Source organism: Capsicum annuum, chromosome 4, assembly GCF_002878395.1.
Source record: "Capsicum annuum cultivar UCD-10X-F1 chromosome 4, UCD10Xv1.1, whole genome shotgun sequence".
Lineage (NCBI taxonomy): Eukaryota > Viridiplantae > Streptophyta > Magnoliopsida > Solanales > Solanaceae > Capsicum > Capsicum annuum.
In genome coordinates this window covers 38,098,697-38,123,618 of record NC_061114.1, presented here as the reverse complement: position 1 = coordinate 38,123,618, position 24,922 = coordinate 38,098,697, and positions in this window count along the sequence as shown.

Genomic DNA, 24,922 nt, shown 5'->3' with positions numbered 1-24,922 from the left:
ACTTCAGTAGTACTCTATACTCAGTCAGCTGACAGAAACCCAATAGAATTTTGTTAGTCCACGGAACCCAGATAAATCAGTTCAGTCCAGCCTAGTACAAACTATAAATCATGTTAATTTTCGTTCAGTTGGGAGCAGGATTCAACACCGAGCGAACCCAGGGATGGGGGTATTCCTGCTAGCAGAGGGTTTGACCCTTAGTAGCAATCCCTGTGTTACAGAACTACATAGTTAGTATAGGTTGAAATATCTTCCTGTCAGATATTATGAGGGTTGATACATCTCATATGAGTTTTTCTGCCAATGAGGGTTGACAAAAAAGCTTCTTGTCAGAGAGGGTTAACTCATATCTTGTCTTTACCCGTGGCACAGTACTGACACCCTTTCAACTAGGGTTACAGGTTGGACCCTAATCTATTTAGAAAGAGGCATGTTGGTTAGATGATTACCTCCCACAGTCTCAATTTTAGATTCAGTCTCAAAATAAAACTTAGTTCAGTTCTACAAATCCAGGACTGTTAGACACAGTCACTCAACTCAGTACGGAACTCAGCATAGTTCTACAGAATCAAGACTGCCAGATACAGTCATTCAATTATCAGTAATTCAGTATCAGTATACTCAGATATCAGTTGACCAGTATTCAGACTCAGTATTCAGTGTTACCATGACCTCAGTTACAATTTATATATTCATGCATGTACTCTCATTCAGTAATATTTATGTCATTCAGTTAGTATGGTTCATGCATATAAACTCATGCATTTAGACTACCTCACTTAGAATACCATTATATTTAAAGTACTGACGCATATATTTTTCTTGCTATGATATCTTTTATCATAGGTTCAGATGCACGAGCCCCTAATCTTCCCTAGCAGTTTTAGACTTTTAGTAGTCAGAGTAGTAGTGAGTCCTTATAGTTCGAGGACATACTTATTAATTCAGTATTACAGTTTATTTCAGTTGTTGGAGTTAGTTGGGGACTTGTCCCATCAACTCCACTTTTCAGACAGTTTAGAGGCTTTTCAGACTAGAGTATTTCCAAACAGTTGTTCAAGTTTTCAGTATTGATTTTCATTTTTGGTATTGTGATACCTTATTCAGTATTGGACCTTATGGCAAGTTTTTGCCTATTTTTACATATTTACAGTATTATTATTTAGTTATTATAGCAGGTACCCCTCATGGGTTAGCTTATGATCCTTCAGGATTATGAGCACCGTGTAGCGTCTGGGGTACAGACTCGAGGCATTACAAACTTGGTATTAAAGCCTAAGGTTCAATAGAGTCCTAGAAAGTGTAAAATCTGCATCTAGTAGAGTCTTATGCGTGGGTGTGTAGCGCGCCATATTTATGGACAGGAGGCTACGAGATGTTTTAGGAAAAGTTTCCCTTCTTTCAGTATTTATGTCGTGCGAGTGAGCATGAGCTCCAGTTAACTTCTCTGTCTAATCCAATTTTTTCTTCCATTTATAGAATATGCCTTCATAGAGGACTAAGGGAAGAGGAAAGGGAGACCATCCAAAACCCCAGCCCGTCCAACCAGATCCTTTAGACGAACATGTCTCCTATACTGAGTTCAGAGTACCTTTCACCACCCTAGCTCATTCTGTGGAAGCCCAGAATGAATGCCCATCTGCTGTTCTGGAAAACCCAGTTGTCAACACTGTTGCTGCCAGGATTTGAGACTTTACCCAAATGAACCCTCCATCTTTCACTGGGTCTAAGTTAGATGAGGAACCTCAGGAATTTATTGATCAGGTGCAGAAAGTTACTGATATTATGGAGGTAACCATTATTGAGAGTGTTAAGTTATCCATATATCAGTTGCAGGATGTGGCACACTCGTGGTTTAAACAGTGAAAAGCAGAGAGGGCCGCAGATGCAGGGCCCTTAGAATGGAAAGAATTTGTAGTTGCCTTTCTGGATAGGTTCTTCCCGCTAGAGTTGAGGAAAGTAAAGGTTTTGGAGTTTAAAATTTAAAGCAGGGAAATATGACAGTACAAAAATATTCCCTCAAGTTTACTTAGTTAGCCAGATATGCCCCACATATAGTAGCAGATAGCAGATCTAAGATGAGTAAGTTTGTGTCTGGGGTGTCTAGAAGTGTGGTTAAAGAATGTAGGACCATAATGTTGATCAAGGAGATGGACATATCCAAGCTCATGGTCCATGCTCAGCAGATAGAGGAGGCCAAGAATAAAGGGAAGGAAAGGGAGAACAAGAGAGCGAGAATGGGTAGTTTTAACTTCGCTCAGCCTAAGTCAGAGGGTGGGAATCGTTCTCAATTCTGGATGAAATCATCAGTTCCAGCTTCATCCTCAGCCATTTCTTCGATGCCAAAATTTAGAGATGGCAACAGAGATAGGGCGTTAGGCCCTAAACCTCAGGGTAGTGTTAGCAGTGCCCGAACTAATCCTTTTTTTCCAAAAATATGGCAGAACCACCAGGGTTTCAATATAACTGGTAGTGATATGTGCTTTGAATATGGCAAGCCAGGCCACAGGATCAGACAGTATCCTTAGGTGGGTTTGTAGAGTCAGCATAATCATCCCCCAACTCAGTCCGGTCGCTTAAATCAACAGGGTGCCTCTTCTAGTACCACTAGTGGGAAACGCCCAAACAGACTCTATGCTCTTTAGTCCTGACAGGACCAGGAAAGTTCTCCTGATGTGCTCACTGGTACGTTACAAGTTTATAATTTGAATGTTTACACTTTGCTAGATCCAGGAGCATTTTTGTCATTTGCTACTCCTTATATAGCTGTTGACTTCGGAGTCAGTCTTGAAATTCTAGCAAAGACTTTCTCAGTCACTACCCCAGTGAGTAAATCTATCATAGCCAAGCGGGTATACAGGAACTTCCCGGTTATGGTATCTTAGAAAGTCACTTCAGCAGACTTAGTCAAATTAGAGATGTCTGATTTTGATGTTATTCTCAGCATCGATTGGCTTTATTCCTTCTATGCCTCAGTCGACATCAGAAAAAGAATTTTCTAGTTTTAGTTTCTGAATAAGCCCATCCTAGAGTGGAGGGGTAGTACTCTAGCACTTAGGGGTCTGGTTGTTTTTTACCTTCGGGCAAGGAAAATTATATCTAAGGGATGTGTCTATCATCTCATTTGAGTCCGGGACTCTAGTTCAGGAACCCCTAATCTCGAATCAATGTCAGTAGCATGTGATTTCCTAGATGTGTTTCCCAAAGATCTTCCCAGAGTTTCTCTCAAAAGGGAAATTGATTTCAGAATCTATCTTCTCCCAGATACTCAGCCCATCTCTATTCTGCCAGATAGAATGGCTCCAGCAGAACTCAGAGAGTTAAAGGAACCGATAAAGGATCTCCTAGATAAGGTATTCATCAGACCAAGTGTGTCCCCGTAGGGCACACCAGTTTTATTTGTGCATAAGAAAGATGGTTCTCTCAGAATGTGTATAAACTCTCATCAGCTAAATAAAGTCACGGTCAAGAACAAGTATCCACTTCTCAGAATTGATGATTTGTTTGAACAACTTTAGGGTGCCAGTTATTTCTCCAAGATAGACCTCAGATTATCATCATCTCAAATTTAGGGAATGTGGCATCCTAAAGACAGCCTTTAGAACTCCGTATGGCCACTTTGAATTCTTAGTCATGTCCTTTGGTCTTACCAATGCCCCAGTAGCCTTCATGGACTTGATGAATCGTGTGTTCAAGCAGTACTTGGACATGTTCGTCATAGTCTTCATAGATGACATTCTTGTCTAGTCCCACAGTGAGCATGATCATGTAGACCACCTCAGAATAGTGCTCTAGACTCTCAAAAACCATTAACTATTCACCAAATTTAGTAAGTGTAAATTTTGGCTAAGGTCAGTAGCTTTCTTCGGCCATATAGTTTTCGGTGATGGCATTAGAGTTGATCCCCAAAAGACCAAAGCAGTGAGAAACTGGCCTGGACCCATATCTCCATCAGATAGGAGTTTCTTTGGCTTGACTGGCTATTACCGATGGTTTATTGAGGGATTTTCATCTATTGCATCCCCTATATCTAGATTGACTCATAATAAGGTTAAATTCAGTGGTCAAATTTTTGTAAGAAGAGTTTTCAGGAGTTAAAGACTCGACTCACTACTACTTCAACTTTGATCCTACCAGATGGTTCCGATGGATTTATTATGTATTGTGATACTTCTAGAGTTAGTTTGGGGTGTGTTTTTATATAGAGAGGCAAGGTCATACCCTATGCCTCTAGATAGCTTAAACCCCATGCGAAGAACTATCTTACTCATAATCTTGAGTTAGCAGTAGTAGTTTTTGCCTTAAATATTTGGAGACATTACTTATATCGGGTGCACATTGATGTGTTCACTAACCATAAGAGTCTACAGTATGTGTTCTCTTAGAAAGACCTCAACCTCTGTTAGAGAAGGTGGTTGGGGTAGTTGAAAGACTATAACATGGGTATTTTGTATCATCCGGGCAAGGCCAATGTAGTGGATGATGCTCTCAGTAGAATGTCTATGGGTAGCGTTACCCATGTTGAGGACAGTAAGAAGAAGTTAGTGCAGGAGGTTCATCAGGTAGCCCGACTATATGTCTGCTTAGTCGATTTAGCAGAAGGTAGTGTATGGGTACAGAACAGTTCAGAATCATCCCATGTTTTTGAGGTGAAGGAAAAGTAGGATAGGGATCCCAGTCTAGTCCAGTTGAAAGAATCAGTCAGAGATCAGAAGGTAGAGGTTTTCTCCCAAGGGGGAGATGGTGTTTTGTGCTTCTAGAGTCGGCTATGTGTACCAGATATAGATGACTCGAGGAAGCAAATTCTTACAAAAACATATGGTACGCGCTACTCTATTCATCCAGGGTCCACTATGATGTACCGTGATTTGGACGAGATCTATTGGTGGAGTGGAATGAAGAGAGCTATTGTAGAGTTTGTGGCTAAATGATCAACATGTCAGTAGGTTAATATTAAGCATTAGAATCCTAGTGGGTCCATGCAGGATTTCAGTATTCCCACCTAGAAATAGGAAAAAGTGAACATAGACTTTGTGATGGGTTTACATCGTACTCATCATCAGCATGATTTGGTTTGGGTCATCGTAGACAGAATGACCAAATCATCTCATTTCCTACCAATCCATACCTCTTATTCAGCCGAGGATTATGCCAAAATCTATGTTTGAGAGTTGGTAAGATTACATAGTGTTCTACTATCTATTATCTCAAATAAAGGTACGTAGTTCACCTCTAATTTCTGGAAGGTCTTCCAAAAGGGTCGTGGTACCCGAGTTCACCTCAGTATAGCTTTTCACCCTCAGATAGATGGTCAAGCAGAAAGGACAATTCAAACTTTAGATGATATACTACAAGCGTATCTGATAGACTTTAAAGGTAGTTGGGATGACCACTTGCCTTCGATTGAATTTGTATATAACAACAACTATCATTCCAGTATTCAGATGGTTCTATTTGAGGCACTTTATGGTAGAAGGTATAGATCTCCCATTGGTTGGTTTAAAGTGGGTGAGGCCAAAGTGGCAGGGTCTGACTTGATATTTGATGCCTTAGAAAAAGTTCAGTTGATCAGGCAAAGGCTTAAGACAGCTCAAAACGGATAGAAATCGTATGCAGATATGCGCAGAAAGGATCTTGAGTTTGATATTAGTGACTATGTGTATCTAAAAATATCTCCTATGAAAAGAGTGAAGCGGTTTGGCAGGAAGGAGGAACTCAGTCCCCGATATGTCGGTCCTTATTGAATTCTCAGCCATTTCAGAAAGTTAGCTTACGAGCTTGAGTTGCCTTCAAACTTAGCTTCAGTCCATCCAGTGTTTTATGTCTCCTTTCTACAGAAATTCATAGGTGGCCCCTCATCCGTAATCCCCATATAGGGATTAGATGTTCAGAACAACCTCTCTTACAAAGAGATTCTAGTTGAAATCTTTGATTATCAGATTCACAGATTGAGGAACAAAGAAGTCCCTCTAGTCAAAGTTCTTTGGAGGAATCAGTCTATTGACAAAGCTACTTGGAAAGCAAAAAAAGATATCCAGACCAAGTATCCTCACCTCTTCTCCGCAAATCCAAACTCAGCTCAAGGTAATAGTTCCCCTAACTCTATTTAGCTTTATGTTCTGACGTAGTTACAAACTTGGTATCAGTTACCATTGCATATTCAGTCATGTGTTCATGAGTCAGTTGAGTCATGTATTTATGCATCGATATACATGTTCAGTCTAAGAAACTCACCTTATCAGTAATCCCAGTCATGCATTCATGAATCAACTCAGTCATGTACTCATGCATCATATATGCATGTTTAGTACGAAATTTATTATGTCAGTAATGTCAGTCATATAGTCAGGTTTCAGATGTTCATGTTCAGTAAGTAAGTTCAGTTTACCAGTATTCTCCGCTTAGTCAGTCTCATTTGAGGACGAATATTCCCAAGGGGGAGATATTGTAAGACCCCACAAAATTCTAAGCTTAATTCAGTCTTTTAAAGCTTGTCAAGAGGTCCCAGACTTAGAAAATTTAGCTAAGTGTCCATACTTAGTGTTATATTAGCCTTCAAAAGTTGGCAATCCTATTCCACGACCTATACATCCACTAAATATTGATATTTAAGTTAATTCATGATCAGAAATGTCAATAGGTGTTTCCGGATTAGTTTTGGATTTTTGAACCTCGTTTAGACCATGTTCGAGTGACCAAAACAGTGAGTCAATTCGATCTCAATGCATCGCTTCGATAGATAATTTTTCCCTCATCTCATTTCAATTTCCAGTGAATCGATGCGGACTTGACCTGATACATTGGCCATCGCGTCGATGCCAACGATGCGGCACATCGATCTGTACGTCAATGGCTCAGTTTATAGGAATTAAAAAGTCCCGTCTTAGGGTTAATTAAGTCTTTTTCCTACGTCCTTTAGCCCCCATAACACGAAATTTAGCCCTCTTTTAGCAAATTATATTCATTCTTCCACAAATTGCTCAAGAGCAAAAAACCCTAGGTGATTTAATTTTAAAGTAAAGGCTCAAGATTCCACCATTAATCTTCAAGAATTTAGCAACCAAGGTATGTGAAGTGTTCATCCAAGGGTCCCTTACACCCTTGGAGCCGAAGAAACTATTTTCAACTTTAAGTTGTTCGATTTTATGATTTCCATGATTGAAATTAAAGTGTGATCATGATCATTATGTGAATTGGGTTTCTATTTCATGATTTATTACATGTTTCATGTGGAATTGATTATTATGTGTGTAGATTCATGTGAATCTATGTTAAGCCCTTGAAATTATGAAATTAAAATTGAATCATGTTGCTCACTTGTTGTCCAATGTTATGTGCATATATTATGCTCACTAAGTGCTTGATGAATTGTTCATGTGAACTAATAAGGGAAAGAAATCATGTCACGCTTGCTTATGTGCAAGTTATAGCATGCAAGTGTTTGATAAAATGCCTCCATGAATAAATTATGAACAAGTACACATGATTATGATTTTTAAGTTCATGTTATGTTTTACTTTTCATGCTATCGAGTCCTGGGGGTATTCAATACCCAAAATCTTAGATGCTTATCTAGAGCTACGGTGGTTACAGGACAGTCTCAGTAATGTCTTGATCAATAGAATTTAGTCAGTTGCAAAAACTTAGGAGACCTCAGTAGTGATCATAAGTCAGTCACAGTATTCAGACCAGACCTCAGTAATACTCTGTACTCATGAATTCTGTCAGTCCACGAAACTCAGAGAAATTAGTTCAGTTCAGTCCAGCCTAGTACAGACTAGAAATTATGTCAGTGTCCTTTCAGTTAGCAGTAGGATTCAGCATCGAGCGAACCCAGGGATAGGGGCATTCCTATCGGTAGAGGGTTTGAACCTTAGTAGCAATCCCTGTATTACAGAACTACATAGCCAACGTAGGTTGAGATATATTCTTGACAAATGTTATGAGGGTTGATAAATCTCATATGAGAATTCCTGCCAGGGAGGGTTGACAAAAGAGCTTTCTGTCAGAGAGGGTTAACTCACAGCTTGTCTTTACCCATGGCACGGTACTGACACCCTTCCAACTGTGGTTGTAGGTTGGACCCTAATCTATTTAGAAAGGGGTATGTCGGTTAGATGATCTCCCACAGTCTCAGTTTTAGATTCAGTCTCAAAATAGAACTCAGTTCAGTTCTGTAGATCCTGGACTTTCAGACACAGACACTCAGCTCAATACGGAACTCAGCATAGTTCCACAGGATCAAGACTTTCAGATACAGCCATTCAGTTATCAGTAATTCAGTATCAGTATACTTAGATATCAGTTGACCAATAGTCATACTCAGTATTCAGTGCTGTCACGACCTCAGTTACAGTTTACATATTTATGTATATACTCTCATTCAGGTATATTCACACCATTCAGTCAGTATGGTTCATGCATATGAACCCATGCATTTCAGCCTATCTCACTTAGCATACCAGTACATTCAAAGTACTGACACATATGTTTCTCTTGCACTTGATGTATTATATCATAGGTTCAGATGTACGGGCCCCCGATCATCCCTAGCAGCTTCAGACTTTTAGCAGTCAGAGTAGTGGTGAGTCCTCATAGTTTGAGGAAATGCTTAGTATTTCAATATTGTAGTTTTTTTTAGTAGTTGGAGTTAGTTGGGGACTTGTCCCATTAACTCCATTTTTCAAACAGTTTAGAGTCTTTTCAGACTAGAGTATTTCCAGACAGTTGTTCAAGTTTTCAGTATTGATTTTCAGTTTTGGTATTATGATACCTTATTCAGTATTATTTAGTATTGGACCTTATGGCAAGTTTCCACCTATTTTTGCATATTTATAGTATAATTATTCAATTATTGCAGCAGGTACCACTCATGGATTAGCTTGTGGTCCTTCGAGATTATGAGCACCATGTAGCATCCGGTGTACAGACTCAAAGTGTTACATTCCTCAAGTCATTAAAATTTCATTCCATATGCTTTGTCTTACTTCTACTCAACCTGAACCCTTTAGACTACGAAATCAAATAGTCAATCCAATTTATTCTTAAAAAGAAATTGCGATAAAAAAATCAGCACAGAATTTAAAATAATTGAAGTATTGAACCATAGTCATTAGAAAACAACCTCAAAGAAATGAATCTTGGGCCTAGCTCAACCACAAAAACTAGATCATGAGGGAGGATTACCCAAGTCCATATAAGGAAACCAATTGTTCATCTCTTTTTTCAATGTGGGGCTCTTAAGAACAACCAACACTACTCTAACATATAATAAGTGCTCATCTACTAATCAAAAGATAAGAGATGTATGATTAATTCATAGAATTAAGTTTGGTGTAGCTAGAGTATATCGACCAGAATTGGGTAGAATTTTAAAATATGAAGCTTTCAATATTCCATTCCTACATCTTATCTTTGCAATTTTCTCTCTTTATTCGACATGTAAATACAATGGCCTACATATGAGAAATTAACAAACTAAAAAGACATACATATCAAGAAATAAGCGGAAGAAACACTACCTTTTAATAACCAAAAATAAAAAAATAACAATATTTGAAATACAATCCCCTAAATAGAAAAGACGAAAAGAAGGAGAAAAAGAACCAGTAGCCATAATTTTTAATGAACTCTCAATTAAGTACATGTAACATTATTACATTCCAAATTCCAAATGAAATAATAAGATTGAAAAAATTGCACCAAATGGAGAAATCGACAAAAGAAACTTTAAAAAATGATATTAGGGGTTCGTAGGTATCACTGAAATAGAGGTTTATAATAAAAATATGCAAGATAACACGCAATAACCATGGGAAAAACTTAAAAAAGAAGATGAGAAGAAGAAGAAGAAGAGAAATCGTGGAATAAAAGAAAGCCGACAAAGGCAATAATAGAATTTAAAAGAGATAAGTGAATGAAAATATATGTTTCAAAGATGCAATAGACATGTATTTTAGAAGTAATAAGGTAAGTTACAAAATTGACCCTTTATAATTTCTTTTTGATACAACTTTCAATATTTTTGATACAACAATTTGATGTCATGAAAGTCCTAGGCTTGCTGGCTTATAAATAAAAGAATAGAATTATATTTACTAGTTGAATTTTTATCTTTTATAGGTATGACCTATATTGTATGAGTGATAAATGTACTTTATTATTCAAATCTTCTACCATATACTAAACTAAAGTATTCAAGGTGAGAAAATTCAACAATGTACATACATGCCCCTTTGTCGATACATACTTGAGATAAAATTAAGCTACATCTAGTGTGATTGTTGGTATAATTGTAGACAAGCTTACCGATCCAATGCAGTTTACACTGCCACAATTATTATAGCTACAAACAAAAGTAATATAAAATAAAATTGATATACATGAAAACTTAAAGATCTAAAAAATACATTGAAATTGATAAATGATAAATCATCTAATTCTTATATGACGTTGCCTAGGTACTTATATATTTAAGAGAAATCAAACTCGAAAAGTTATACAAAAATTGTAAAAATCAAAGGATGGGAGGTTTCTCTAAACGTTTTTTGCACTCGCCGCTTATATAAAAGGTTGAAAATATTGTAGACTAATCATGATCTTGGACAGAAGCTTTCTTAAAACAGATTACAAGTAACAATATTATTGGCTTGCATGCAGGATGCAGTTGGTAATTTCATAGAATCAAATTTTTTGATTGCAAATTATATATATTTGTATACTACATTATATATGCTTATATATGTTTGATTTTTTGTATGTTTGAAATCGAATTACCTGTACTGTATATATAGGAAAAATCCTCTCACTTCCCATGCAATTGTTGATTTTGAAAATAATAATTCTTGAGAATAATTTTTTATGCAAATAAAGAATTTTTTTTAAATCCGAGAAGGAATATGTATCGTTTTAGATCGACATGAAGGCATCTTACATGTCGTACCAATAGTATATCCAGAAATTTCACATTGCTTTTGTATGTTTTATTTGTGAAAGAATATTAAAGGTCAATTTAAAAAATATCATAATCAGTTGAAAAATATTTTCTTTGCTTTGACAAAAGCTTACAAATTACTTTATAATAGATATAACAAAAATTATTCCAAGAATATCAGAATACTTGTTGAAAATTGACTACAAAAAGGTTTAGGACATATTGCAAACAAGGATGCTAAAGACATGCCAATAATAAATTTACTGAAGTTCATAAGAAAAATGATAACAAAGTGAAACTGCAAAAATAGAAGAGAGGAATCAAATCAACCACTGTGTTTAACGAAAAATATAAAAACCTCCTAAAAATGTAGAAGAATCAAAGAAAATGATAAGAAATGAAGATCAACAATAATACATGTTGCGTTTTTATATATTATGTTGGATATGGTAGTATATAATTGTATACTATTTTGAATAATTATTTATATTGATGTATTATGTATTTATTAAAACTTATGCAGGTCAAACCTTCTACAGATCAACTGTACACTGTCTTTTCAGAGCTGAAACGAAGCATAGTGTGTCTTGCTGAAGGAATCAACAGTTGTTGCAAATTTCAAATGGATAAACTTTCATGTGCACATGCTTTGACGATTTTAAAGCACAAACAACTGAAGCCAGTGTTGTATTCCTATTTTTACTAAAAGAGAATATCTTCTAAGAACGTAAGAATCTACAGTGCTTTTTCTAGATGAGAGTACATGGGTGATCCCAAGTTCTAGAAAATATGGACAGACCTCCAAAAGAGAAAAGAAATACAAGAAGGCCACAAAAGAAAAAACAGAAAACACATTTAGAAAAAGAGGGCAAAATTTTCATGTTCAGTATGCGGACAAGGTGGTCATAACAGCAAAACATGTGGCAATATACCAATAGAATAATGATATCTCATACGTTACTTGTTATAATACATTTATTATTTGATAAAATATTATTAAAAGCACTTTATATTATTATTTGTATTACATAGTAATGTTACTTTTGATAAATAACAATCTTTTCTGTCAAGAATGTATAATGAGTTGTCTAGAATGATTTGATGTATGTATGTGTATATATACATAATGATCTATTATTACTTATAGATCTATTATTATTTTTTATAAAAACCTATTATTATTTTCCTATTAAAAATATAATTTGTTAGATAAAAAAAATATTTATATAACAAAAATGCAGTATACAAATCAATAATCAACAAAGCTTGCCACAAATCTTTTAAAAGTAACAAAACTTCTAAAAATATGTCATCAAAAAACAGTAATAACATTGATATTGACACAAACTTTACATATATATATATATATAGAGAGAGAGAGAGAGAGAGAGAAAGATGTTGATACCAACTTTTCAGCAGATGCAGTATGCATATCACAATTGTATATATGTGCATACTACATTGTATATTCATGTATGTAGATATAATATGCATATTAATTTGCAGGGGATTCTATATATTGCATTGTATATATATGTATACTGCATTGTATATTCATATATACAGAGCTATTCTGCATATATTAATTTGTAGGGATCATATATACTGCATTATATATTCATGTACACAGATTTATTCTACACATTAATATGCGGTGATAATGTATTTATTGCATTGTATATTCATGTATATTTTTTTTATAATGATCTATTTTATTTTATTATTAAAAACATAACTTGTTAGATAAAAAACATCTATAAAAATACAGCATACAAATCAGTTATCAATAAAACTCAATCACAAATCTTATTAAAAGTAATAAAACTTGTAAAAATATATGTCATCAAAAAACAGTAACAACATTGCTCAAAATACTACAACTATTAAATAATTTACTTACACAAAATACCACGACAAAACTAAAATTAATTAATTTCTTTGGATGTTCTCTCATTTTTGCTTGAAATATGCACAGGCAGATTCGTCGTCACTTACTGCTCGATCGGCCTATTTCTTCGTACGATAATTTCACGTCATGTTTGCATACCTCCAACAAAGTATCTCAATATGAAAAAAATTATTTGTAGTTTTTTATCATGTATAAAAAATTCAGCAAATGCAACAGTAGAAACACCAGAATCATTGTAAAATGAGAAAACATATATCTATTAATAAGTTACTGAAAAGTTTAAAAAAAAAAAATAAAGCAAATCAAACAAAAATTAGAATAATATCAGTCAGCTTATTGGGGCAAATCATCAACAAGATGAATAGAAAAAATTTTCATATCAGGTAGCTCAATATCCTTCTCAACGTAAAAATTAGAACGATTCAGAAAGTATGAAAGTAGAACTAAATATGGCAACAACTCTTGCCTCACACGTGAGTCATTCAATGCTTTTCACGAAGAATCGTCTACATGGTGCACCAATAAAAAAATTAGGAATTTTAAAAAGTCAACGACCAACTTTCAAAAAAATTCACTTCATATAAATCAAAAATTAAACACAATCAATCTTATGTCACGCAATGTTTGCATGACAATGGAAGCCTCTAACGTATTCTTCTACCACATGCTTTGCTGGGATAGTAGAAAAATCACTATTATTTCTCACAGTTTTTTTATAAAGCACGGTGATATAGTTATTGAAAGCAAGGTCGACTGTAGTAAATTGTATTACAATGTCAGGTTGTATTTTGCCTTTTTCTGCAGATAATAGACGAGCACTTTCGCAATAAAAAGTAAACAAAAAAACCAAATCATATTAAGTAAAAAAATTTAAAAATTAGTTATACAAAATTATACAAAAACATATATAAAGAATAAATATTGTGTCACTCAAAATTCATCCGCCAAATTCAAGAAAATAGCACTATTTCTTCACCAAGTCTCGTTTCTCCTCCTCCACATGATATAAACTCCCCATAGATTACCTGCTAAAAGCATCAGCAACCATATTTGCTTTACCTGGGTGATAGTGGAGACTCATGTTGTAGTTCTTGAGCAACTCAAGTCATCTTCTTTATCTGAGATTCAACTCCTTCTGGGTGAAAACATACTACTGGCTCTTATTCCTTATATCCACATGTATTGAGATGTAAACAAAAGGCACAGAAAAATGCTTTTTCTCTTCACTAAAAAGATCTATTCCACTTGAAAATCATAAGAGATAAAAAGTATAAGAAAATTTATCAAAAAGGGAATATTTAAATCAATAAATAAGCAGATTAAAGAGTATAAAGTATCGTTTTGACATATTTAGTCTGTCTTGAACAAATAAAAGAAACATTATGATAAAAATAAGAAGGAAACAAAATTATCAACATGCATCATGAAAGGATACTTCACCTCAAAAGTATACTTGAGCACTAGTTAGGATGCTCTCGAAACAAATTCTATCACCAATGGAGATTTGACAAATTGTTCTACATAATATCTGCGACCAAATAAATGATCAGAAGTGTTGTGATCTTTCACATCAATAGCTCTAGTTACACATAACACAAGTTGAGATATTTGTATCTTGATGTACTCTTCATGACTAAATACATTTCAATAATTAACAGTTAAATTGTCACCCTAGCCAATTAATTTAGTTGCAAACACTCGATAGGGGATATATTTATAATATATTTAAAGTGAAGAACCTTAAAAATATTGTTTGAACTTTTTTGTAAGACCCCATAAGATCTTAGCTCAATATAGCTTACTATTGCATGTTAAAATGGTCCAAGACTTGGAAAATTTTACTAAGTGTTAAGACTTAGTCAATTCCAAAGCCCCTAAATTTTGATAATTTTATTTTTGATCTTTCCAACATCGAAAAGTAAATTTTTAAGTTGAGTCATGATCAGGGTTGTCGATAGTACATCTCGGATAAATTTCAGAATTTTTGGACTAGCGTAAAGGTGTGTTTGGATTCCCAAAATAGTAGCACCACCGGGATAAACCCCCATCATGTGCCCCTGTACACTAGTAGGGGTGCTCGTGGTAGAGCCCACGGCTCGTGATCCATCGCGGCCCCCTTAATTTCCAGCTTTCAGTCATGTTTTTTCAAGGGCATTTGGGTCTTTCCCCTTCACCCATTTGGTCTATAATATGGGATTTAGGGTCCCAAAAGCATAATTTGCTATCTTATTTATAAAATCCTCTAAAAAAACATTCTCTCCTAAGAACAAACTCTAACCTCTTTAAAAGAATCAAGGGATTCAAGCTTAATTTTCCAAGAAAATCATCAAGAACTTTCACGAATTCATCAATTAAGGTATGTGTGATGTTCATTCATGGATCTTTTTCACCCATGGAGTCCAAGAATCTGTTTATAAGATTTAAATTATGGTTTTACATGTTACTATGAATTATCTCCATGAAACTCTTATGAATTTCGATCATGTATTATGTTTCCAAGAGTTTTTGATAGAAAGAGCCTTTACACATTTGAAAGTTGAAATATGTTCATCAATATCTTGGTAATTTTATTTCAAGTCATGATTACAATTGTTTTCACAGAGGATGGATTATAGTATGTTTTAAATGTTGTAGTTTCCATAACATGCTCATGTGATTCAGAATAAATTCTCAGTTTATAATTTTGTCATGTGATCGTACTATCTCATCATATTTAAAAGCATCCCCATGTTATAGTATTGATCTGCATGTGTTTGATAAATTACCAAAATGGTGGTTTTTAAGTAATGATTCTCTATTATGGTTGTCAAAGCTTGCATGTCCTTATTGATATTTCCATTTGGTCCTGAAGGGTTATAAACACCCATTACATTGCTGTTTACAAAATTTTAGTAGTTTCAGAGCAAATTCAGATAAACTAATAGCATTATCATTCAGTAGTTATCACGATCAATTCCTTGTTAGTTTAGTTCAATAATTAGTGTCTTTTAGTTGGGAGTAGGATTTAGCATCGAGTGAATGTAGGACAACGGCTTCCCCATCAGTTAGGCAAAGTCGTTAGTAGCAGTCTATGTATTCTAGAACCACGTAGCCAGCATAGTTTATGAGGAGTTACCTATCAGTTTAGGCTTGACTACCTCCCAGGGGTCACCCATCAGTTTAGGCTTGACTCCGCCCAGGGATTACCCATCAGTTTAGGCTTGATACCCTGGTTCTTCAGTAGCTTGGTGGATCCACATAGCCATTATTAGTACTCGTGGCACAGTAATAACACCCTTCCAACTGGGGTCACAGGTTGAACCCCTATCAGTTCTGATTTAGGGTATGTCAGTTAGATGATACCTCTCACAGTTTCAGTCTCAATTCAATATTCAATAAAGAATTTAGTTTCAGGTTTGCATTGACCATAGCGTATAGTTATAAGTTATCAGTTATTCAGTATAATTATTTCAGTATTTTAGTTTACAGACTATTTCAGAATCATGTTATATGCTCGGTCATGCATTCTAAAATTTTACAACTTTTATGTATTTTATGCATAAGTTATCTCATGCTATTTAGTTAGCATTTACTTCATGCACATAAGCCTATGTATTTTTGCCTAACCTCATCTTAAATACAGTACATTCAAAGTACTGACCGCATACTCGTTTCTTACACTATGATATTTAATATCATAGGTTCAGAATATATAGTTTTCAAATCGTGCTTAGACAATTTATCTTATCAAAAGCAACAGCAGCAGTGGTGATTCCTCATGTTTCGAGGACCTATTATATATCTTTCAATATTTTCTTTCTGTTAGTTAGACGGAGTTAGATAGGGGCTTATCCCATCAACTCCTCAGTTAGTTTAGAGGCTTTCAGACACTTCAGACAGTTAGTTAGTTTGTTGGTCCTATCAGTTAGATTTTAGTATTTCTACATATGTTTTAGTTTTGTTGATTCAGTTGCATCATTTTTAGAACTTAAAACCGCATGGCATTTTTTAGTTAATTTCTATACATGTCTTTTATTATCAGTTTTATTCAGTGCTAACAGCAGGTACCAGCTCATAGGTTAGCTTGTCATCCTTTAGAATCGTAAGCACCGTGTGGCGACCAGGGTGCATTTTTGGGTCGTTACAAACTTGGTATCAAATCCTAAGGTTTTAAAGTGTCATGGGGAGTCTAAAAGCTGGGTTTATTAGAGTCTTGTACATGGGTGTGAAGCATGCCACACTTATGGAAAAGAGGCTACAAGATGTTTTAGGAAAAGTTTCCCTTCTTTTAGTTTCCGTGTCATACGAAAGAGCATGAGCTCAATTTTAACTTCCTTTCTCATTCATTCTTCCCTTCTGTTTATAAAAAAAATGCCTCCCAACAAGAACAACAAAAAAAGAAATAGGAATCAGCCCGCACCTCAACCTATTCAAGAAGATCCCCTGAATGAGCATGTCTCTCATGCGGAGTTCAGAGCTACCTTCACCACCCTAGCTCACTCAATAGCATCTCAAAATAATCAGCAGGCTGTTTTCCAGCCAATCTAGTGGCTAACAGATGTATCTAGAATTTAGGACTTCACCCAAATAAATCCCCCTCAGTTTTTAGGATCTAAGTCTGATGAGGATCCACAGGAGTTCCTTGATATGGTTCAAAAAGTGACTGGTACTATAGGTGTTACGTCTAGTGAGAGTGCAGAGTTGGTTGCTTACCAATTACAGGATGTAGCTCACATCTGATATAAGTAGTGGAGAGAGTATAGGGGCGCAGATGCAGGGCTAGTAGAGTGGAAGGAATTTGCCACAACCTTTTTAGATAGCTTCTTTCCTTTAGAGTTAAGGGAACTAAGGTGCTGGAGTTTATTAATTTAAAGTAGGGTGATATGAGTGTGAAGGAATACTCACTTAAGTTTACTCAGTTAGTGAGGTATTCTCCTTCAGTGGTGACTAATAATAGGTCTATAATGAGTAAGCTCGTGCTTGGTATATCTAATAGTATGGTAAAGGAGTGTAGAACTGCCATGTTGATTAAGGAGAAGGACATATCTAGGCTAATAGTCCATGCTCAACAAAATAAGGTACAGAAACTTAAAGAGAGTGAGAGAAATAATAAGAGGTCCAGAACATATAGCTTTAATTTTTCTCAACCTAAGTCAGGGGTTGGTAATCGTTCTCAGTTCTATCAGAAGTTTTCAGCCCCAGCTCCTTCTTTAGCTAGTGCACCAGTACCAAAGTTTAAGAATGACAGTCATGATAAGGCGCCAGGCTCCAAGACCCAAAGTAGTGTGAACAGTGGTCGTACCAATCCACTTTGCCAAGAATGTGGTAAAAATCATCAAGGTGAGTGTAGAGCTTGTAGTGATATGTGTTTTGGGTATGGTAAGCCAGGCCATAGGCCTTGGAAATATCGATTAGTTTCTTAAAGGGGAAGAGAATTAAGCCAACAGTGCCAGTCCAATCAGTCAACAGCTCTAGTAGGTCGCCCGACTGAACAGGGCACCACTTCTAGTTCCAGTAGTGGTCAGCGTCAGAACAGGCTGTATGTACTTCAGTCCTGATAGGATTAGGAAAGTTCTCATGATGTGTTTGTGGGTATGTGGCAATTCTTTCATCTTCATGCTTATTCTTTATTAAATCCCGGAGCTTCACTTCTTTTGTAAACCCCCTACATAGCTATAAATTTTGTTGTTAGTCCCAAGGCTCTAGCGGAGCCCTTCTCAATGTCTACCCCAGTGGGTAAATCCATAGCCAGACGGGTATACAAAAACTTCCCAGTTATAGTATCCCAAGAAATCACTTTAGTTGATTTCAGAATTAGAGTCATTCATTTTCAGTTTCCAAATAAACTAGTCATCAAATGGAGAGGTAGTACCGCAGTGCTTAGGGGTCAGATGTGTTTTAAATCCCTTTTTAGAATCCTATGATAGCATGTGACCTAAAGTTAGAGGCATGAACCCAGGAGTTTAGTAGTAGTAAAGTGGGGATAGTATTATCTAGATTTAATAAATTTTGTATCCATGGGGATAGTTGTATGAAGGTTAATCAGTAGGCTTGAACAGTGTATCCAAGAATTTAAGTTTTTCATTTGAATTATAAGTATAGAGATGTGATATTAGTACGCTATAAAGGAAGTTATTATGGTTCATTAAGTGTTTGAGGATATCCATTTAAGTGTTAGAATCTAAGTTTGAGTCTTTGAAGATTGAGCAAATAGAAAGTAGAGTTGAAGCACTAGATGGTATGAACTCATGGTATGGTGATACTCCTAAGAATTTCTCATTTAGTCAGTGCTTAAGTTATTATGTCATAGTATTAAGGCTATAGAAAGCTAAGAATTATGTATTAAAAGGAAGTACTAGCAGTGGGCCTTACATTATTAGGTGTAGTCATTCAGGGTTATTATAGTAGTTATATGCATTTTATGTCTCAGACTCTAGAGTAAAGTTATTGCAGTTCAGTTTAGAGTTATTTGAAAGGGTTTCACAGAGTTAGAGTGATGTCTTAATGCTAATGGGGATATGATAGAACCAGTAACCAATTCAGGATCTTAGGTTCTAGTAGTAATGTCAGTGCATTGTAGAACATCAGTAGGCAAGATGATGCCCGACCCATTCTTATCTTAGTGCAAAGTTTTGTACTTAAGTCATCATGATATCTACTCATGCCTTACATGTCATCTCTAGGATCATAGATTATATTCGTGCATCTTATGAAAAATTATGTACTCTCCTAGTTCCTAGTATGAGGAGTTCCAATCCACTCCGTAATACGAATCATGTTCCATGAATTCAGGAACTCCATACTCAGGTTATGCAGCTTATGACTTATGTATTCATACTTTACAGTATGTTAAGTTCCAGTACTCATGCTACACACTTAATGATCAGCAAACTTCAGACTATGTCATATATATCCTCAGTTTTGATCTATGTAATGAATCCATAATGTTGATACTCTATTCCTTAGGCCTCAATAAAGTGTCGAGCCATGCATAGCATCCTTTCATGTTTCAGGTCCTCATGTTCTAACCTTTCAGTAACTTTTTCTTATATCAAGCTAGCGATGATGAATATTTGTTTAGATGGGAGAGAGTGAATATTTCTTGTTGATGAAAAATTATTGTTGTTTATTTTAGCTAAGGTTGTAAGTGTGAAGTAAGATTGAGGCCAAGTTTTGATATATGTCATGGTTGGTTGAAATTTTATGTGTATGTTTTTGGGGTAGTGTATGGAAGTTTTTAAGGATAGAAGTTTGGAGGATATGAGGAAAATAGTTTTATGGGTGTTTTTTTAGAAGGGTAAATTTGGTTATAATGATAGGCTTGAATATCATGTTGGTATACATAATTGGATAGATACATTGTGCATTAGTGCATGGCTAGTAAAAGGTTGAACGTAGATGTTGAAAAGGTAATAAGAATTATTCGTGAGACGAGAAGTTGTGAAAATGCAGGGTGTGTTGAATTCATGATTCAGACTAGTATTAAAGTATTTTGTACGCACTTTGTAGATTCGAGTAGGCTTGAACATAGTGAGAGAATTCAGTTCAGCTTAAACTTCAGTAGGTAGAGTTATCAGTGTCCATGTGAATATTTTTAAGTAGCCTCAAGTGAAGTGTAGTCGTGAAGTGGAATGTATAGTTAAGTATAAGCTTTCAGTATAATTCTGTCCATTTAGCCAACAGTTTAGTTAGTGGTCAGATAGACAAGTTCCTATGGTTTTTCCATCTTCCGATATAGTCTTACTATCTAATATTTCATGAATATGGCCATTCCAAGATATAGTTTATCCGCATCTATATAAATAGTGAATCCAGATCAGTCCATGCATCATGTTTCAGAATCTAGATATCTAGTTATGACTCAGTTTATAAGTGTCTCGTGCATTATCTCAGCCTTTTGTAATGCCCCGAGTCTGTACCCCAGATGCTACACGGTGCTCATAATCCCGAAGGACCACAAGTAACCCATGACTAGTACCTTTTTCCATAACTGAATAATAATATTGTAAAATATGCAAAAATTAGGTGGAAACTGGCCATAAGGTTTAAAACTGTAAATAAATAATATATACTAAAATCTGAATACTGAAAATAATTGTCTGAAATACTCTAGTCTGAAAAGCCTCTACTGTCTAAATCATAGAGTTGATAGGACAAGTCCCCAACTAACTCCGAATGCTAAAATAAACTAAAATACTAAAATAAAACCATATCCTCGGACTATGAGAAACCACCACTAACTTTGGCTGCTGAATATCTGAACTGCTAAGTATGGTCGGGAGCTCGACCATCTGAACCTATGATATAAGACATCATAGTGAAAAAGAAAAGTATGCGTTAGTACTTTGAATATACTGGTATGCTAGGTGAGGTAGGCTGAGATGCATGGGTTCATATGCGTAAACAATACTGACTGAATAACATGAATATAACTGAATGAGAGTACATGCATGACTATGTGAACTGTAACTGAGATCGGGATAACAATGGATACTGAGTCTGAATACTGATTAACTGGTATCTGAGTTTTCTAATACTACATTACTGATAACTGAATGACTGTATTTAACAATCTTAATTCTGTGGAACCGTGCTGAGTTCTGTACTGAACTGGGTGACTGTTTTTGACAGTCCTGAATCTGTAGAAATGAACTGAGTTCTATACTAAGACTGAATCTAAAATTGAGATTGTGGGAGGTAATTATCTAACCGACATGCCCCTTTTTGAACTGATTGGGGTCCAACCTGTAACCCCAGTTGGAAGGGTGTCAATACCGTTCCACGGGTAGAGATAAGTTGTTAGTTAACCCTCTCTGACATGAAGCTCTTTCGTCAACCCTCGTTGGCAGGAAAACTCGTGTAAGATGTATCAACCCTTATCTGGCAGGAAGATATCTCAACCTACGCTGGCTATATAGTTCTGTAACACAGGGATTGCTACTAAGGGTCAAACCCTCTACTGGAAGGAATGCCCCCATCCTTGGGTTCGCTCGGTGCTGAATCCTACTCCCAACTGAATAGACACTGAACTGATTTCCCAGTTCATACTAGGCTCGATTGAACTGTTACTAAGTTTACTAAGTTCCGTTGACTGATAGAATACTACTAAATTCTATTAGTTGACTGAGTTTACTGAGGTCTGAACTGAGTACTGAACTAGACTGGACTAATAATGAGTCTACTGAGTTTTCCTGAGTCCTGTAACTGACTGAGAGTACTACTGATTATGATATGACTGAGATTATTCTGTAAATGACACTGGCTCTAGGTAAACAGCTAAATTGTCAGGTATTAAATACCCCCAGGACTCGATTGCCTAAATTATAAGACATAGCACAATCTTGAGACATGATAACTACTGCTTGATCATCATTCATTCACTGGGACATTCTAGCAATTATTTGCATGACATGAACTTGAATGCATGCTAACATGATAACATTTCATTATTAAACTCACATGAGCAATTCATCAAACACTTGGATGGCATATTATAGGCACATAATACTAAACAACATGTGAGCTTTATGATTCAATTCCAAATTCACAATTCCATGGGTTCCAACATGAATTCACATGATAAATCACACATATCAATTAATTTTACATCAATCTTGTAATAAATCATGAAATGAAAAACCCAATTAAAATAATACTCAAGAATACACTTTAATTCTGAATTATGAAAATCATGAAATCAATCTACTTGAAGTTTAAAAGAGTTTCTTGGACTCCAAGGGTGGAAGGACCCTTGGATGAACACTTCACATACCTTGCTTACTAAATTCTTGAAGAAAAATGGTGAAACCTTGAGCCTTGGCTTTGAAATTAAATCACCTAGGGTTCTTGTTCTTGAGCAATTTGAGAGAAAGTGAGGGTAGTTTGCTTGATGAGGGTTTAATCTCGTGTTTTAAGGATGAATGGGGGTGGTAAAAAAACCCATATACCCCTAAGAACACGATTTTTTAATAACCGAAAACCAAACTATCGATGCGCAGACCGATGCGTTGTGTTGTTGGCATCGACGCGATAGCCAACGCACTGCACTGAGCCTGCGTCGATTCACTGGAATTTGCATTAGGCTGAGGGAAAAATTATCTATCGATGCGATGCGTTGAGATTGCATTGACTCACTATTTTGGTCACTCGAACGTGGTCTAAATGAGGTCCGAAAAATCCAAAACTTGTCCAAGAACACCTACTGACGCTCCTGATCATGAATCAATCTAAAGATCAATACTTTAAGGTCATAAGAGTAGTGAAATAGAGTTGCAAACTTAAGAAGGCCAAAATAATACTAAGTCTGAATACTTAGCTAGAATTTTTCTAGGTCTGGGACCCCTTAACAAGCTTTTAAGGGACTGAGTTAGGCTTAGGATTTTGCAGGGTCTAACACCTTTCCTTAGTATTTCAGCCAAGTTAGTATCATTCGGAGGACAAAATATACTAAGGGGGAGATATTTTAATACCCAAGCTTTCATGTCCTAAATCTCTCATCTTTTCTCCACGAAATAAAATCCATCTTGAAGTAATGGGTACTCATAAGTTGAATATCTCATTTTTATCTCATCCTTATAACCATTCTCATGTCCTTGCATGTATTCTTGAAATCAGTTCAGCCATGTATCATGTTTCAAACTCAGCCATGTAATCATGTTTTTAGTTATGCATGTTCAGTATATAATCTCAGTTCCTCAATGTTCTCAGTTAATCAGTCTTATTCGAGGAAGAATGTTTTCAAAGGGGACATATTGTAAGACCCCGTAAGATCTTAGCTCAATCTAGCTTACTATTGCATGTTAAAGGGGTCCATGACTTGGAAACTTTCACTAAGTGTTAAGACTTAGTCAATTCCAAATCCCCTAAACTTTGATGATTCTATTTTCGACCTTTCCGACATCAAAAAATAAATTTTTAAGTTGATTCTTGATCGGGGTTGTCGATAGTACATCTCGGGTGAGTTTTGGAATTCTCAGATGAGCGTAAGGGTGTGTTTGGATTTCCAAAATAGTAGCACCATCGAGATAAGCCTGCAGCGTGCACCCCAGTAAACTGGTAGGGGTGCCCGCGGCAGAACCTGCAGTGCATGCTCCAGTCCAGCGGACCAGAACCCCCAGTGCATGCTTCATCGTGGCCGGCCTTAATTTTCATCTTTTAGTCACGTCTTTTCAAGGGCATTTGGGTCTTTTTCCTTTACCCATTTAGTCCATAACATGGGATTTAGGGTCCCAAAAGAATAATTTGCTATCTTATTCAAAAAATCCTCTCAAAAGAAAGCATTCTCTCTCAAGAACAAACCCTAGACTCTTCAAAAGAATCAAGGAATTCAAGCTTAATTTCTAATAAAATCATAAGAACATTCACGAATTCATCAATTAAGGTATGTGTGATGTTCATTCATGGGTCCTTTTCACCCATGGAGTCCAAGAATCTATTTTTAAGATTTAAATTATGGTTTTACATGTTACTACGAATTATCTCCACGAAACTCTTATGAATTTCAATCATGTATTATGTTTCCAAGAGTTTTTGATAGAAAGAGCCTTTACACGTTTGAAAGTTGAAATATGTTCATCAATATCTTGGTAATTTGATTTCAAGTCATGATTACAATTGTTTTCATGTAGGATGGATTATAGTATGTTTTAAATGTTGTAGTTTTCGTAACATGTTCATGCGATTCAGAATAAATTCTCAGTTTATGATTTTGTCATGTGATCATGCTTAGGGGTGGGCATTCGGTATTTGATTCGGTACTTTTGAAGTTCAGGTTAGGCAATTTGTTAATCAGTATTTGAGAGTAGATACCACATACCATACTTTAAAACCTCAATTGGGTAATTTGATAATCGGTAAATTAAGATGTGGTTTGGTACGTTATTTGGTAATACCATATTAAAATTTGAGGTTTGCAAACTACGTTTAAACTTCAAAGAGTATATTTAATAAAACCCTATTTAATATTCTTTTTTGTGCTTTTTATGAATTTATTACCAAGGTTCAAGAGATTCTTTAAAATAACTCATATTATAGTCAATTGGGTTAGTTAGACATATCATATTATTTAATATATATATATATATATATATATATATATATAT